Genomic DNA, 7,790 nt, shown 5'->3' on the forward strand with positions numbered 1-7,790 from the left:
ATAATAGCATCTGCTCTCAGAGCTGCCTTGTGGATTGGAGGACCCATAGAGACAGCGTAGTGCCCAGGACAGCACACCTGCTCAAAGTTGCTTCCCCTTCTACCAGGTGGGATCATTGGCAGTTCTTTCCCTCTTTCTGCAAACATTTGGAGCCAGGTGAAGGGAGACACCCTGGCATTGCTAAGCAAAACAAGGCTGAAGAATAACGAACTCTTAATGCCTAGCAAGATGCCCGGCACGGAGGGAGCTCCAACAAGCAGTGGTGGCATGCTTGTCGTTGCTGCTGGCGCTGGCGCTGAAGGACTAACATGGAAGGAAGACCTCAGAGCACAGTGAGCTCTTTCTTACCCTGAAAACATCTTAAATTTGATCAGGAAGCCTACCCCTAAGACCTAAGCAGGACTTTGTTCATGGGAACACACCATTCCCAATTATGCTGCTGGCCCCCTGAATGTTAGCATTCACTTCCCATTTCCCTTACTTCCAAGAATTCTTGAGAAACCTTCCCACCCTCTAATTAAGGAACTGGAGGCAGGATTATGCAATGAGATCCTGACATCCCCAGAGAAGAAGGTAGAAACACCAGTGGAGACGCAGGAAGCCACAGAGACTCTCCCATCACAAAACCCTTCTGCATTTGTTTCTTTCATAGAACTCAATGCCGGATCCCATTGGCACCAGACGGAAGACTTAACTCACTTTCAGCTCCCAGGCAATGAGGTGAACTCATCTAGAGAAACACCTCCTGCCAAGAGCTGTGCTTTCCAGCGTGGGTCTTGACCAGGTAAGAGCCATCAGGCCCGCTCAGTGATGTCCATATTATTTGTCAGTGTTGAGTTAAATCACAGAGGAGCAGCTTCTGCAGCATAAAAGCAACAAGTTAATAAACAACGGGGGGAAGAAATTGCTGGAAGATTGTAACCGTGAGCCGTGTACTCATCCCACCACAAAATGAACGTTGGAAAGCATGTAAATTTTAAAATCCAAGGGAAACTCGTGTCTTGCACAATGAAATACAAAGGAATTCCTCACAGACAGATCAAGTGAATGACAGGATCTTATTTCTTTGCAAAATAAGGGAAGCTCCCATTCTATCACATTCAGGTTATTTCCTTAAAAAAGTATTCATTTACTTCACATCCTGTGAAGTCATTCTAGGATAGGCTGCGGTAGAGACACAGTGGAGATAAGGTTATGAATGTAATCTGGAGTCAGTGCTAGGATTTTACTTGCTTATCAATCTCGGGGGATTTCCAGGCACCCCAGGCTATTCCTGGATCCGATATGAATACATGTCCCTGAGACCTATTTGTTGGGAAGGAGAAGCAGGTAAGGAAATAGGTGAACTATACTCTGGGACTTCTGCTGGGTCTTTGGGAAAACTGAGTTCAGGCCCTACCAAGGGGAATGATCATTGTACCCCACAACAGCCCTCGGATCATTTGTGGGTTTGAGAGTCCCCCTGCGGATGCCAAGTACAGGGATAACCCCTGTAGCCTTGTGTCTCTAGCACCACTGCCTCCTCCTTCTGGTACTAAAACCCCTCCCCCACTGTGATACAGTCCCTCTGAACCCAACTCACCACAACAGTGTCACGAACTGAAGGTGGGGCAACCAGTCTTCCCCGGGACTTTGCTGCTGGTGCCATAAGGGAAGATTGTGTCTTTTGGGATCCCTTAGCCAACAGGACGTGAGTCTCAGGCTGTGGACGGCCATCTCAGCCACCATGTGGAGGAGCTAGTCTAAGAGGTGGGAGAACGATTCCTAGTAACTATTGCAGCCTCTGGGTCCAACTAGATCTGAAGCCAAATGCACTCTTAGACTTGCAAGTTAGGAGAGCCAATGCCTAAGCAATTGGAGTTTGGTTTTCTTTACTTATAACCAACAATATAAAATTGACCATTCTACCATGGACTGGACCCTAAAAGAGCTATTTCAGATGAAACACTGAGTGGTATTGCCAGGTGCAATTCAGGAAGCCCTTGAAGATGTGCCCTTTGCCAGGTTTGTGCTCGACGTCAAGCTGATACTAAAGAGTTCCCAATAGGAAGCTACTTGGAGCTGTACTGTGGACCTGGTGTTGAAGAAGAAACCACTACGTAGCCTGCATCCGAGCTCTAGAATAAAAAAGGGAAGGACACCATGGGAGCAGCAACTGGGACCGCCAGATGCTATAGGAAACCTACCAACTGGCTCTGTACTTTCGGGAAAATCAAGAACCAGGCCAATTCATTGACAGGTGCCCACAGCATCTAGGTGTGTCTTGCTAGTAAGGCGGAGCCCAGTGGCAAAAGACTCTGGCAGTAAATGGAAGCCCCAGTTAGCATCAATTTGGAAGCAGAAAACCAGGCACACCCAGGATCTGGAGTTGAAAGTTGTCCCTGACAGAGAAGATCAAGAAAAGTGAGGACTCGGGGCGCCTGGGTGGCACAGCGGCTGAGCGTCTGCCTTCGGCTCAGGGCGTGATCCCGGCGTTGTGGGATCGAGCCCCACATCAGGCTCCTCTGCTATGAGCCTGCTTCTTCCTCTCCCACTCCCCCTGCCTGTGTTCCCTCTCTCGCTGGCTGTCTCTATCTCTGTCAAATAAATAAATAAAATCTTAAAAAAAAAAAAAAAGTGAGGACTCCACTGTTAGAGCAAATGGTGAAGTCAGAAGCCTTGGTTCCAGTCCCAACTCTGTCCTGTATAAGCTCCATGATCTTAGAAAAGCAGTCATTCTCAGCCTCCGTTCTTTTGCCCACAACCTGGAGATGTTGATAATAATAAATTATAATCAAGACATGTACCTGAACCAGTTTTTATATCTACTATTAGAGTTCTATGCTTTTTGAGTTGGGGTGTCGTTTGTATGTATGTCTCCCAAATTCAGCTCTTTAAGAGCAGAGTCTGTTGTACTCATCTCTTTATCCCTCCTTCTTAATGCCTTACCTGAAACTCAAAATTATACACATAACAAGTTAACTAAATTAGGCAATGCATAGAGAAGCAGTTTGTACCTTTCTGCACAAAATACCATTATATAGAACTACCAGGAAGAAAACAACAGAGACAGAAAAAAACAGGAACCAAGTTACTAGACCTGAATATGCCTCACACAGAGGAAGACAAGAGTCCTGGATCCTGGCCAGGGTGACTTAGTGCTGTATTCCAAGATACAGGAATCAGAGCCTTCCTGAGTAGGAAGCAGATTGATCCCATACTTTAGAGAGAAGCTGACTTAAGTCCTCAATTGGAAATATATCATGAGAATAGGGAGTGGGGCAGGCACAGAAGTCTAATAAATAAAAATAAATTCTTGATGGCCACTGAAAGAACGCAACTATTAGGAATACCTGAGAATAGGTTATGGCCCAGATGTCTCTATTGTCCTGGCATAAATCAACATGGAAGGCGGTAATGGTCAGTTTCCACTGGAGAACATGGAATTATTTATACTTTTTATATATTCTTACTCAGGGGAATGAATCGGCATCTTCCTCCAAGAATCTGGAAGTTGTTGAACTAAGAAGCTGTAGATGGACATTTGAATAAACCAAAAACACAAGCAATAACGTGATCTTCAGGCCCTTGGCCAGGAAAAGAGGGTTATCACACATGGAAACCACTGAATAGTCCTGCCTGAGACCTACACTTTCTAGTTTTTGTAATGTAAGTTCAAGATCACATGCTTCCAGGGGTTAAAAGTTACTATATTTCATAAAATGTCCAGGCATTTTGTATTGTCCGCCATTCTGTTTCCAAAATCAATTGCAACAGAATTCTAGAAATCCAAAGTACGGAACCAAATAAATAGCTTTTAATATCACAATAAGTTTTTTTTTTCATAATTTTTCGTCTAGTTCTATCATACAGTAAAAGTTCATGATTCTTAAACTCTAATAGGATTGTATTGGATGCTCCAAACAGCATCAGATCTCAAACACAGGTGGCTGCCCTGGGTATTCTTCTACTTCCTACTCATATGATGATATACTCATAAGGCAATCTGAAGACAATGAATTATGGGGTTTTTTAGTACAGAGAATCTGTTCCTTGCTTCTTCTTTTATAGAGTTTGATCTGCTTTGTAAAGAACATCCTGAGATTATAACCAATTGATCATAAGCATTTTAGTGATTAACTGTCTTATTTGCGCAGATAAACTTGCTATTGCTTTTGGCCAAAGTCAATGACAAGAGTTATAGAGCAAAGTTGGTAAATGAAATCCAAAAAATTACAAAAATAAAAATAAAATAATGTTGAGTTTCTATGTATAAAGAGGCTGCATTCTGAAGTTAATTGCAAGAAATATTTGTGCAAGCAAGAAACGAAAGATGTTCAAGGGGGAAAAAAGATGATGAAACCAGAAATTTAAGGTAAAGTAATAGGATGAACCAGAAATTTCTAAGCAAAAAAGTCAATTGCAACTCTCAAAAAAACCAAAAACTTGGGCGCCTGGGTGGCTCAGTCGTTAAGCGTCTGTCTTCGGCTCAGGGCGTTATCCCAGCGTTCTGGGATCGAGTCCCACATCGGGCTCCTCCGCTGGGAGCCTGCTTCTTCCTCTCCCACTCCCCCTGCCTGTGTTCCCTTTCTCGCTGGCTGTCTCTCTCTGTCAAATAAATAAATAAAATCTTTAAAAAATTAAAAAAAAAAAACTTGTGTAATTTGGGGTTTTTGTTGTTGTTGTTGTTTTTCTCATTAAACTTTTTGTTTGGGTCCTAAATTCTATGACAGATTTTTGGTCAAACTGTTTCCATTAAAAAGTACTGATTTTAAAAACTAATAACTTAAAACTGCCATATGCACAAAAAACCCAAATGGTCCACAAAACGTTCTGCTTTCCTTCCAAAGCTTTTACGATGAAATCTGGCGATGCTGCCATTGTTGATATGTTTCCTGGCAAGTCTGTGTGTTGAGAGATTCTCTCAAGGACTATCCACCTCTGCGGCATTTTCCTGTTCGTGACATGAGACAGATGGTTGCTGTGGATGTCATCGAAGCAGTGGACAAGAAGGCAGCTGGATCTGGCAAGGTGACCGAGTCTTCCCAGAGCATTATCCCCAATCCCTGCCACCCTAGTCTTAATGGGTGGTGGAAGAATAGTCTCAGAATTATTTGTGTCAATTGGCCATTTAAATTTAATTGTATTTTGTTTTTTAAGTTGATATACTCCAAATGCTATGAGAGTCCACACAAGTAGTTATATTGTTTTCAAATTTTCTTGTCTTCTCTGTAAAATGGGGACATCAATCCCTTCCCAGCCTTCTTTGAAAACCTGTGAGATAACATCAGCCTTGGTTTGCAGCGGCGTGTTTGGTGTTGGTTACCAAGGCGAAAGCAGGTCATGGTCAACCACAGAAATGGGCTTTGTGTTGGTTAGAGCCATAGAGGAAGATCGATGTCAGCCTCGGAGTCGTGTCTACTGAGGTGGACCCACCACCACTTGGCTGGCATTTAAACTGCGAGGCTGTCACCGATTGGTCTTTGAGGTGTGGTCACCACAGCAAGGTGTCATCGACCAGACTGGTTTGGCTTCAGTGTGGTATTCAGTTGATCACAGCTTTATGACTGAAACCAACTGATTAAACAGATTTAAAACTAGAAGTGGTGTCCTCTGGTTAACTAACACCAATGTAAAACTAAGTCTTTTCTGGCCGTATAGAAAGTTTACAGATTCTCCTTTTGGGTCCTTCTTGAGCCAAAGTTGCAGGAGAGACCACCGTGGGTTGTCCAGCCCCTCACCACTGTTGCTGAGGCTCCTAAGACTAAGTTCGTCTGTGAGGTCTGATTTTTCGTCCTTGATCAATACCACTTCGTTCTGGTTATGTCTTTGAATTTATCTCAAACTTTTGGTTCTCAAAACTTTTTTTTTTTTTAAAGATTTTATTTATTTATTCGACAGAGACAGCCAGCGAGAGAGGGAACACAAGCAGGGGGAGTGGGAGAGGAAGAAGCAGGCTCACAGCGGAGGAGCCTGACGTGGGGCTCGATCCCAGAACGCTGGGATCACGCCCTGAGCCGAAGGCAGACGCTTAACCGCTGTGCCACCCAGGCACCCCTGGTTCTCAAAACTTTAAAATTCTTAAAAAATGTTAAGGATCCCAAAGACCTCTTGCTTATGTGAATTATATCCATTGATATGTATTGTATTACAAATTAAAGCTGAGCAATTTTATAAATATTGACTTGATTTAAAATAGCAGTAATAAAGTCATTACATATTATAGAAATAATTAACTTTCAAGAAAATAATTACATTTTACAAGACAAAAAAGTTTAAGAAGAGTGGCATTAGGGGGCACGTGGGTGGCTCAGTTGGTTAAGCATCCGACTCTTGATTTTGACTCAGGTCATGATCTCAGGGTCATGAGACTGAGCCCCACGTCAGGCTCCAACGTGGACCTGGGCTGGGCATGGAGTCTGCTTGGGACTCTCTGTCTCCCTCTGCCCCTCCCTGTGCTCTCTAAATAAACAAATAAATAAACAAAGTCTTTATTTTATTTTATTTTATTTTATTTTAGGATTTTATTTATTTACTTGACAGAGAGAGAGAGAGCACAAGCAGAGGGAGCGGGAGAGGGAGAAGCAGGCTCCCCACCAAGCAAGGAGCCCAGAGCAGGATTCCATCCTGGACCCTGGGACCACGACCTAAGCTGAAGGCAGATGCCTAACTGACTGAGCACCCAGGCGACCCTAAAGTCTTTATTTTAAAAAAAAAGAAGAATGGCATTAGCTATCACTTTTCAAGCCCCTTAAAGACTGACTTGATAGGAGACATCTGTGTTCTCACATCTGCATCTTCATTCAATTTGTTGCAATAGGTTGTTTTAGTTACAGTACATGAAGAAAATCCTGTCTCATGCAAATCATTAGAAAGAGAGTAAGTATTGTAATACCCTTTCATGTCATTGTGGGCTTTCTTTTTTGATACAACGAACTTAACAAGTGGTAGTTTCTTAAAAGTTAATTGCAAAGTGGAATCTGACACCATATCAATAAACTTTTCATACTCTGTTACATTAAAATTCATTGATCTATTCAAATGTTGAATGAATATTTTACTTATGCATGATCTGATCATTTCACGTATTGGTAATTTGGAAAATATTAGTTCACTGAGTAATATAGGTAATACAAACGCTAGCACCTTTAATCATACAATACAAAAAAAAAATCACAGCCATAAATATCTCTACCCATCCCATTAGAAAAGTCTTTAAGTTATCACTTCTCGGCCTTTTGGCTAAGATCAAGTGTAGAAAGTCTTTAAGTTTTGGGAATCTGGCAAGCTCATGATGATAGGTGTATGTTTTCCCAAATTCTAATTTTTGCTTGAAAACTGAAATTTTATCATGAATAGAAAATTCTCTCCATTTTCCTTTAAGAAATTTTGTTTTCGATACTACTCAGCAAAAGAAGCCAGCCTGAAGAAGCTACATGTGATAGATTCCAATCACATGACATTCTATAAGAGACAAACAGTAGACAAGGGCACCTGGGTGGCCTCCGTCAGTGAGTGTCTGACTCCTGATTTTCACTCTGGTCATGATCTCATGGCTCTTGGGATCAAGTCCCGCATGGGACTCCTGCTTGGTGGGGGTCTACTGGAAGATCCTCTCCCTCTGCCTCTCCCCCCCACTCATACTCGCTTGTGCTCTTCCCTCTCTCTCTCTCTCTCTCTCCCCCTCTCATTTCTAAAATAAATAAATAAGTCTTAAAAAAAATTTTGTTTTCAAGCAAATATATACCAAATGCCCAAGTCTAAATAGTACAGCTGCTCTCTCAGTTATTTCTTCTAATTGCAAATGGTGT

General features: G+C 42.4%; 1 pseudogene; it reads left to right on the forward strand.

Moving 5' to 3' along the window:
* The first annotated feature begins 7,201 nt into the window (after nucleotides 1-7,201).
* Nucleotides 7,202-7,348, forward strand: LOC123796063 (U2 spliceosomal RNA; annotated as a pseudogene).
* Nucleotides 7,349-7,790: the final 442 nt, after the last annotated feature.

Source organism: Ursus americanus, chromosome 6, assembly GCF_024610735.1.
Source record: "Ursus americanus isolate L20-20 chromosome 6, mUrsAme1.1.p, whole genome shotgun sequence".
Classification (NCBI taxonomy): Eukaryota; Metazoa; Chordata; class Mammalia; order Carnivora; family Ursidae; genus Ursus; species Ursus americanus.